This window comes from Mastomys coucha, unplaced genomic scaffold, assembly GCF_008632895.1.
Source record: "Mastomys coucha isolate ucsf_1 unplaced genomic scaffold, UCSF_Mcou_1 pScaffold1, whole genome shotgun sequence".
NCBI classification, from domain to species: domain Eukaryota; kingdom Metazoa; phylum Chordata; class Mammalia; order Rodentia; family Muridae; genus Mastomys; species Mastomys coucha.
The window spans coordinates 78,263,163-78,273,787 of NW_022196891.1; positions in this window are offsets into that span (position 1 = coordinate 78,263,163).

Consider the following 10,625-nt stretch of genomic DNA (forward strand, 5'->3'; position numbering starts at 1 on the left):
CCCCTCTCCCATCTTCCCTCCCCCTACTTCTATGAGGGTCTCCCTCCACCCACCTGCCCACTCCCATCTCCCTGCCCTCCATTCCCCTACACTGGGGCATCTATTGAGCCTTCATAGGACTAAGAACCTCTCTTCCCATTGATGCCTGACAAGGCCATCGTCTGCTACATATGCAGCTGGAGCCATGTGTACTCCTTGGTTGATGGCTTAGTCCCTGGGAGCTCTGGGGGGTCTGGTTGATTGATATTGTTGTTCTTCCTGTGGGGTTGCAAACCCCTTCAACTCCTTCAGTCCTTTCTCTAACTTCCCTATTGGAGACCCCACACTCAGTCCAATGGTTGGCTGCGACCATCTGCCTCTGTATTGGTCAGGCTCTGGCAGGGCCTCTCAGGAGGCAGCCATATCAGGCTCCTGTCAGCATGCACTTCTTGGCATCCACAATAGTATCTGCGTTTGTTAACTGAATGGGATGGATCCCTAGATGGGACAGTCTCTGGGTGGCCTTTCCTTTAGTCTCTGCTCTACACTTTATCTCCACATTTGCTCCTGTGAGTATTTTGTTCTCCTTCTAAGAAGGACCGAAGCACCCACACTTGAGTCTTCCTTCTTCTTGAGCTTCATGTGGTCTGTGAATTGTATCTTAAGTATTTGGAGCTTTTGGGCTAAGATCTACTTATCAGAGAGTGCATACCATGTGTGTTCTTTTGTGATCAGGTTACCTCACTCAGGATGATATTTTCTAGTTCTATCCATTTGCCTAAGAATTTCATGAATTCATCGTTTCTAATAGCTAAGTAGTAAATGTACCACATTTTCTGTATCCATTCCCCTGTTGAGGGACATCTGGGTTGTTTCCAGCTTCTGGCTATTATAAATAAGGTTGAACACAGTGGAGCATGTGTCCTTATTATATGTTGGAGTATCTTCTGGGTATATGCCCAGGAGTGATATAGCTGGGTCCTCAGATAGTACTATGTTCAATTTTTCTGAGGAACCGCCAAACTGATTTCCAGAGTGGTTGAGAGATCACGTCTCAATGCCCACACCAATGGGGATCAATAAAGGGCTCCGTAGCAAAGGAGAGCATGGTTTATATAGTCCTTTGAACTGGGCAGTGAGGCCTCACGGCTGAAGGCAGGCTGTTCTTTCTGTTGTCTTCATGGCAGAGAAAGTTTGAAGTTGTTGCAGCAATTGTGAAGTACCCCACGCAGCTTCATGTCTTTGATCGTTTGGTCCCAGCTGGTGGTGCAGTTTTGGGAGGTTGTAGGGCCTCTAGGGTGGAAGGCATAGCTGGTGGATGGAGGTCATATGGGGTGAACCTTAGGGGTTAGAGCTTGGCCTGCTTCCTGACTAGGTTGTTTCCTTATCAACACCGTGTGAGAACCTGCTGCTGTAGACTCCGTGACTCCGGCCACCACGCTTTCTACACCACACTGGACTCTATCATCTGAACCCTGATCTCGAACAAATGTCTCATCCCTTAAGAGACAACAAGGAAAGCTAACACAGGCATATAAGCCTGAATCCCTACACGGTGATGTGGGCATGGGAACCAAGACTGCTTCAGCCAGCGTCATACATAGTGTAGTGCCGAGGAACGGAATGCAGTCTACCTTCTGGGGCGGGGGAGGGTACACTTCACTAAAGGTAACCTCTAAGGATTGCAGTCTCCAAAGTTCTCCAGAGCCAAGAGAAGGCTACTTGCAGGCCAGAGGGGGCCAGAGGATAAGCCAGAAGGGCTGATTCGGGTAACTTAAATATGCAACAGTATGTTTTTGTTGTGGGAAATATTAAAAAATACAATTCATGTTAACCTGGCAGGCCATTTCAGTGTGGTCAGCCAGGCACTGGTGGGCACTGGCGGGCACTGGTGGGCACTGGTGGGCACTGGTGGGTACTGGTGGACACTGGCAACACTGGCGGGCATTGGTGGGTACTGGTGGGCACTGGTGGACACTGGTGGGTACTGGCAGGCACTGGTGGGCACTAGTGGGTATTGGTGGGCACTGGCGGGCACTGGCGGGCACTGACGGGCATGTTCTCATCTTGTGGAGACTCTCTGATTCAGATCTCCAAAATCTCTCTACCCAGCTTGCTAAGTTCCCACTAGTGGGTCGCTACCATGCCAAACCCACACTTCAAAACTCCCACAGCTTTTTGGGGTACACATCTGGCAAACCCACGCTTTGCTGCCCATACCTTTCTCTCTGGAACCCAGTCGAGCCCCTGTGTGAAGGAAAACACAACACAAACTTAGTTCAGAAACAATGGTAACTCAATCGCTGGGCGCAGCAACTAGAATCCTAAGCTTGTAAGCCATATTAAATCTAAATCCTCCGGCGGCAAATCACACCACACTAATCCTGGTGGATTTGCCATCTAAACTGGGACTCACTAGTAGCTACATCTTGTCCTCTCGCTGTCTTTTAAAAAGCCCCTATCTTCTGCCTCTTCTCTTCCTCCGTCCAACCCGGAAGTCCCACCTACTTGCCCGGTGATTAGTTTCCTTATTCATTAGGGGAAGGTTCACAAAAAGTCACTTGAGAATGTAACTCATTCCTCTGTCCAGACAACCCCTCATGGGAAAGTAGAATTAACATCAAAATACAAATAGCACCAGGACCATCCACAACATGTTTTGACTATGACATCTGTGTGCCTTTTGTTTTTCTGAAGTGATTATTCAATTATTTATTGCTTACTGAGTAAATGAAGTGTCACAGGTTGTTTCAAATTGCGTTTGGTTGTTTAAATGTGGTTACTATAGATCATTGTTATCAATAGTAATTAATATTTGTGTCACAGGCTCTCAAGCTCCTGAGATATTTTCACTATGAAACCATACTTACTGTGTATATAATACAGCAGTCTGTGCTATCAGGCTTCTTCTCACACTGACAGGTGGACAAGAGGGAGACATCCAAATGAGAGACACACACCCGCCAAGACACAGAACCACAGTTTTATTTTATTTTAAAAATAGTTTTCTTAGCATATGGAATAATGCACTTCATTAGGGCATTTTTTATATGCGTTTGTCATTATGGTGTGTTCCTATTTGCACCCACTGCCTCTGTCTGTCCTCTACTCTGGGTTGGTACCCTCCCCTCTCTGCTAGTCCATCTCTCTCTGCTAGCCTGCCTTTTGCTTTCTGGTCACACACTCATTCTAAATCTAGAGTCTTCCGATGGAAGAAAACCAAGATATTAGGTCTCTCCCCTCCTTATTATCCCTTTTTGTGGAAGTAGACCTCTAAAATATGTATTTATGAGTGTGAGTGTGAACCACATGCATGTAGGGGCCCCTGGAGGCCAGAAGAGATGATCAGATCTCTTGGAACTGGAGTTACAGGTCATTGTGGGCTGCTGAGAACCAAACTCAGGTTCTCTGTAAGAGCAGTAAGCACCCAAACCAGACTTCTTCCCCACGGTGGTTTGAATGAGAATAGTTCCCATAGCCTCATATGCTTGAATGCTTGGTCCTCAGTTAGTGGAACTGTTTGGGAAGGATTGGGAGGTGTGGCCTGATTGGAGGAGGTGTGGCCTTGTTGGAGTAGGTGTGTTATTGGAGGTGGGTTTTGAAGTTTCGAAAGCCCATAGCAGGTCCGATCTTCCATTCTCTCTCTCTCTCTTTCTCTCTCTCTCTTTCTCTCTCTCTCTCTCTCTCTCTCTCTCCCTCTCTGTTTGTCTGTTTTTCTCTGTCTCTCTCTCTTTGCCTGCAACTTGCAGATCAGATGTGAGCACTCAGCTACTTCTCCAGCCCCATGGCTGCCTGTCTGCATGCCACCATGCCTCCTGCCTTGATGATAATAGACTAGCCTTCTCAAACTGTAAACAAGCCTCCAATTAAGTTCTTTCTCATTTAAGTTTCCTTGATCATGGTTTTTCCTCACAACAATAGAACAGTAACTGAGACCCTGCCCTAGATCTAGAATTTTAACCTTGTTTTAAAAATTTGCTTCCTTTACCCCTTGGGATCAAATGATTTTTCCCTGGAGAGCCCGATAGGGTACATTTTCTAGTGATGGAGCCAGCATAGAGTTTGGGGTATCTCTACATATTCTATTTCCTTATTCTTATCATTGATTCTTAAAGACAGGAAGGGGCAAGATTCAGGATTGTGGGAATTGAGCACCGGGCACAGTGTTCCTTGTCTGTAGCTACATTGATCTCTTCACTCTTTTAATAGATGCTTAATAAATGCCTGTTACATGCCAACTGTGGAGCCAGGCACTGGGGTCCACTAAAGGGCAGTGAGATGGATGGACCATGCTGTCACAAAGACCAGAGTGGGACAGGTAGGTGTTCAGTGAGTCATGACTTACTCTATGGAGGTCAGCGATGAGATCTGACGTGCACTTTAGACAATATGGACATTTAAAGTAGAGAGACTCTACCTAGGGGATTCCGGAACAGTTTTCTGGAGAGAGTAATGTTGGCAAAGAGAGTAGGCTAGACCAAACAAGCTTTACGTTCCATGGACTGTGCACTTCTGAAACCTAAAAGTCCAGGTTACCCTGAATGAATGGAGGGAGGAGACTGTAGGGAGGAATATAGTTGAACAAGGTAATACAGGAATATGAGGGATTTTTATCTTTATACTAAGTAAAAAAATCAATTGAAAAGGGAACTAAGTGGTACCATTTATAGAATATATATTACAATAAATATAATAATCTGTTTAGGAGAGCTTTATGTGGGCTGGAGTTATTCAGGAATCGTGAAGGGACAGAGAAACCAGATTTAGTCTGTGAAGAAAAGGCTCGATCTGACTGACTCATACTAATAGAAGGCCCAGAAGAGGCCACACCAGCCAGGAGAATGTAGCGATCCGGTCAGAACTTGGATAGAGACGAGGGAAGTTTGGAGAGAGCAGTAGCAGTGCAGAAACGGCCTAGCTGCCTTCAGAGAACGTTTCCTTCCTTTCTTTTTTTTTTTTTTTTTGGTTTTTCGAGACAGGGTTTCTCTGTATAGCCCTGGCTGTCCTGGAGCTCACTCTGTAGACCAGGCTGGCCTCGAACTCAGAAATCCACCTGCCTCTGCCTCCCAAGTGCTGGGATTAAAGGCGTGCGCCACCACACCCGGCTTGAACGTTTCCTTTCTAATTGCATGTATAAGGGTCTATCTGTGTTCATGTATCCCGTGTGTGTGTAGGCACCGTGGAGGACAGAGGCATCTGTTCCCCTAGAGCTGGAGTCACGGCCATTTGTGAGCTGCCCGGTATGAGTGCTGGGAATAGAACTCGGGACCTCTGCCGGAGTTACCACATACCCCTAACTGCTGAGCCATCTCTCCAGCCCCAGGCTGGCTGACTTTTGAACAGTATTAGGTCTGCTACGACTCTGGACAGATGGAGATGGGCTGACTGTTTTTTTTGAGATGACCCAGAGGTTCAAGATGCTATATTTAAAGAGGGCCCTTGAGTGTCAAGTGAACAAGGGGTCGCCTTGTGACGGCTGTTCTTTGTCGTCAGCTTGAATGGATGCAGAATCACTTGGAGAGGAGTAAGGCGAGTCTTAGAGGATGCTTGTCCATTTGTGAGGGTGGAGCTCTCTTCTGAAATGGCTCACACGGGATTATTTCAACCTAAGAATCTTGAAGACATCAATATTTAAACCCTAGCAGGCACCTACTTTGGGTCTATACTGTGACACAAGCTTCCGAGTCCTGACGTCGTTTTATGGGAAGACCAAATGCATACGTGGTGGCTTGAATAAGAAGGGCCCACATAGGCTGATATATCCGAATGCTTAGTCACCAAGGGGTGGCACAATTTGAAAGGATCTGGAGAGTTTGCCCTTGCTGGAGGCAGTGTGTTCCTGGGGGCTGGGAGGGGGGGAGGTGGGCTTTGACTGAGAACTACTGGTTTAGATAATGATTCGATGAGTTAATTTTTGTCCTATTAAAAATCCCGTTGCCAGCCTGGTATATTCAAGTAGCAAGTCTGTGGTCTCACAGGTCTCGGGGATAAGATAGTTGGTTCTTGTCTTGAAATCTGTGGATGCGGTGGCCATGGGCTCCAGAGTTTGGAGAAACTTGTATGAGTACCAGCGTGGATATAGTGCCATTTTCTCAAACAGAATAGTGCAAACAGAGATTCCACAAGTATGGCCCATTCGGTTCCTACCATCCCACAGCTGGGCCAGAGGAGCCGATATTCTGGGGCCTGGCAGGGATTGAATCCATAGTGATCAAGCCCTAAAGGACTTTTCTTCTAAATCTCTTCCTATCCTGAGAGTCAATATCAGGTGCCACAGTGGCGGGTACTGATCAATGGTAGCCATCTTGCCTGGAAGATTCACCAGGCACTTACAGATTCCTAGTTCCCAGTGAGGAGCTTAGTTGTATCTTTCCAAAAGATACATTGCCGACCTAACCTTCAAGAGGTCAGAATAGGCCCTTATTAGCAAATAGGGCTTTTGTAGATATAACCAAGTTATGATAAGGCCATTGTGTACCCCCTAATTCAGTATGAATGATATTCTCATTAGAAGCAGACAAGGGCATAGGCTCAGAGGAGTCGGAGTCAGGGGAGCATGTGATACAGAGACACCCAGGAGAAGGCTGTATGATTATGGAGGCTGACAGTAAGGCCTGGCCACAGCCAGGAGTACTCATGATCACCAGCAGACCTAGCAACAAGAGCGTGTTCTTAAATGGTCGAGAGGACACAGCCCTGGTGACACCGTGATTTCAGACGCTGGCCACCAGAATTGTGAGCCAATCAGTTTCTGCTGCTGCAAACCACCTACTTGGTGCTACTTTGTTACTCTTTGATACAATTACAGGGCCCGCTTTCGTGGGTGTTTACTTGTTTTAAAGTTTCATTTTCTTACAGTGGGGCCGCTCACTGGGTGGACTTACTGGCTTGCTATTCCTGAGCTGTGAGTTATCGTTGGCACAGTGGGGCATGATGGGAGCTGTGTGAGCTGTAAAGGGATCTAGTCCAGAGGCCACTTTCAAAGTAACTGAGGAGTTTAATGAAGGGATGCTACAAGGTTGCCGACAGGGGTAAGGGAACCAATAGAAGTGGAGATGGGTCCCTACTGCTAACCAAGTCCTTACTGCTAACTCTTCAGGTTGAGCAGACTGCCAGCAGTTCCCAGAGCTTGGAGATTCTGTGGTAGCTGCAGGAGTCGGCATCTGCTGCCAGAATTCCTTCTTTGCAGAGTGAAAACAAACATTTGTCCACTCTTACTAGGCCCCTAGGTATGATTCCATCAAAGCTTTACTTAGTGAGTTAGTGACCTCAGCCGAGGGGTTTGAAGAAGTATGGGGGAACCTCCGAAAGCAGCTGCACTAGGAAGTCTCACACAGAGTGGGATGATGGCTTCTCATAGCCACGTGGATGAGCATGTCTGTCTCCCATTTTCCTCTGGTTAATCTTCCCTACTCCAGCACCTTTAGAGGCCACGGGCAATTAGGGAACAATTGCATACAAATGTCTGGGTGGCCGCTGGAATCCCAGATGAGGGTGCAGGGAAGCCCCGCACCCCTTCCTCCTCAATCTCAACAACCCGCAGGCCTGATGTGATGTCTCCTGCAAGCAGGCACAGCTGATTTGCTGTAGACAGTGGCTGTTCTGTTCAGAGGACCTCATTCTACATGAGCTGAGCCTTCCGTAGGGACAGGTGACCCTTCGCTTGAGGAAAGGGACAGAGGGAGCCAGAGGCCATATAGCTGGCTTCTTTCTATATTGATTGAGTCCTCTGTGCCTTTGAGCTTACCCAAAGCTCAGTCAGCGTGTTGCTGCTGCTGCTCCTCTTAGCTCTCCAGGATTATCCCCGAAGCTTGTTGACATACAAGATTCCCAACAGATTCTTTTCTGTGTCACATGACCAGCTGGCGATGGCCAGATAGTTTTCACTTCTCAAAACCTGCCTCTGCCCAGAGCTTCTGGTTCACTTTCCTGGTCATGACTTGAAGGCTCTCCAGGACTTGGGCCCTGAACACCTTTCACCTTTCTCATGCACAATGCCTGTCTCTGTTCCCACACTCACCACATCCTTCCCTGACCATGTCATTTCCACTTCCGTGTTTTTGCTGATGCCCTATATGGAATATAATCCACTGACAGTCCAACCCACCTCTCCCCTCCCGTAGCTTCTCCACTGCAGTCAGTGCTGCTTCTCATTCTGCTCGGCACTCCAGTCAATTGCCATGCAGACTGTGAGTTCCATAAGGGTAACCCCTGGATGCTGTCCATTCCTGTGTCCCCGGTAGCATCCACCACACAGGGTTTCATTCATAGTAGGCTCTTGATAGATGTTAGCAAATGAGCGGATGCTATCCGTATCACACAGGGTGGGTAATTGGAGCTTGGCTGTGAAGTCTGTGGCAAGAGTTCCAGAACGTCTGATCTTTTTCATAGCCGCAAGTTCAAACCAAGGTGATCCGGTGGCTGGGGAAGCAGTCTGTAGGAAGTCTGAACAGAAATACACTGTCTCTCCTTCCCTTTTGTGCCTGCGAATTTTGCTTCATGGTCTTGAGTTGAAATTTTCTCTTGGAAACTTGAAACACAACCAAAATAGCTTTGCCTGTGTCACCCAGTAATAAAGCTGGCCAAACCCTTCATTTCCCTGCAAACATCTCCCTTGAAAAATCAACTCTGCTACAGAGTGGGGCTAATTCAGCTGCCACCCATGCGGATGCAGTTGTGAGCAGGAGTTTAAAAGGAACATTTTTAGCTTCTCCAAAATGTCAACAAGCTAAGAGTTTCATTCATTTAAAAAATGTAAATAAATGCAGCTGCATCTGGCAGTGTGGACAATAAATCTGACACAGCCATGCTAAGCTTAGAGAGGGGGGCCACACCCTGACCGAAGCACCCAGCTTCGAGGGGAATGAAGGAGCATTAATAAACATATTTAGAAAACTCATGAAGTAAAACTTGTACCCGCAGCCCAGCTCAAGTGTTTTTTTTTTTTTTTCCACCACAGGAGCTAGCAGAATTCATAATGATTGCTTAAGAAAAACAAAGAACTGGCCACTCACCAAAACCAATGGAATATTGACAAAAGGAAATTCATATATATAGAACTTGCATGTTCCAACTCTCCATCACTGTGCTCAAAATAATTAAATAGCTTCAAGTTTCTCAGTGGGATCCTTTATTCACTGTATTAGTCAGGGTCCTCTAGAGAAACGGAACTTATAGAACGAGTCTCTATATATAGAAAGGGGATTTATGAAAATGGCAGACTGGTCTAGCTAATCCAACTATGGCTGGTTATGAATGGAAAGTCTAAGAATCCAATAGTTGTTCAGTCCACCAGGCTGGTTGTCTCAGCTAGTCTTTAGTATGCACTGGAATCCCAAAGAAGTAGGGCTCTAACGCCAGCGAAGGAATGGACTTGCTAGCAAGGTGAGGGCCAGCAGGCAAGGAGCAAAATTTCCTTCTTCTTAAATAGGCTGCCAGCAGGAGGTGTGGTTCAGATTGAAGGCTTGTGTTTCTGCCTCCAGGTCCAGATTAAAGCCTGCCTCTCCCCAGTTCAAAAGATCTGGATTACAAATGTGTCTTCTTGCTGGGCAGTGGTGGCGCATGCCTTTAATCCCAGCACTTGGGAGGCAGAGGCAGGCAGATTTCTGAGTTCGAGGCCAGCCTGGTCTACAGAGTGAGTTCCAGGACAGCCAGGGCTACACAGAGAAACCCTGTCTTGAAAAAACAAACAAACAAACAAACAAAAAACAAACAAATGTGTCTTCGTACCTCAAAGATTCAGGTTAGAAGTGGATCTTCCTACTTCAAATTAAGCAAAAACTGATCACAGGTATGCCCCCCCCCCTTTAGATTTTAGTTCCCGATATAGTCAAGTCAACAACCAAGAATAGCCTTCACATTAAGTTAAGCCGTGTTCGAGTTTCAAAGACTAGATGGCCAGAAATCAGCTTTAACGTCTGTTTGAAGATATAATGTAGTTTCGCATGAAAGTGTCATTGGGGGGCTGGCTAGATGGCTCAGCGGGTAAGAGCACTGACTGCTCTTCCGAAGGTCCTGAGTTCGGATCCCAGCAACCACATGGTGGCTCACAACCACCCACAATGAGATCGGACGCCCTCTTCTGGTGCGTCTGAAGACAGCTGCAGAAAATTACTCTGGAACAAGCGGGGCTGGAGCGAGCGGGGCCGGAGCGAGCCTGAGCAGAGGTCCTGAGATCAACAGCAGCCACACACATGATCGAACACAGTCATCTGTACAGCTACAGTGTACTCATACACATAAAAATGAAACTAAATAATTATTTAAAAAAAAAAAAAAAGAAAGTCATTGGGCTAAAAAGCCAAGCCCGGTGATCCGAATTTCAGTCCTGGGACCATATGGTAGAGAATCAGCTCCTGAAAGTTGTCCTCCGATCTCTGTGGGAACAGGACTGAGGATTAGGGGGTGCGGGTGGGGTGAGAGGCAGCAGAGTCATGTGATGCATCCCAGAAAACCCTACTCTGGAGACCAGCATCAAGGTGCAGATCAGAATGTCTTGCCCAGCCCATATACGTAGCTACAGTGTTTGAGCCAGTCCTCATCTCTTAAATCCTTGTATTTTGCCACACCTTCGCCATCCTCCAATGAAAGCCCTGCCTGATGAGGTGGCTCAGAAGTGTGTGTGTGTGTATGTGTAGGCATCATCA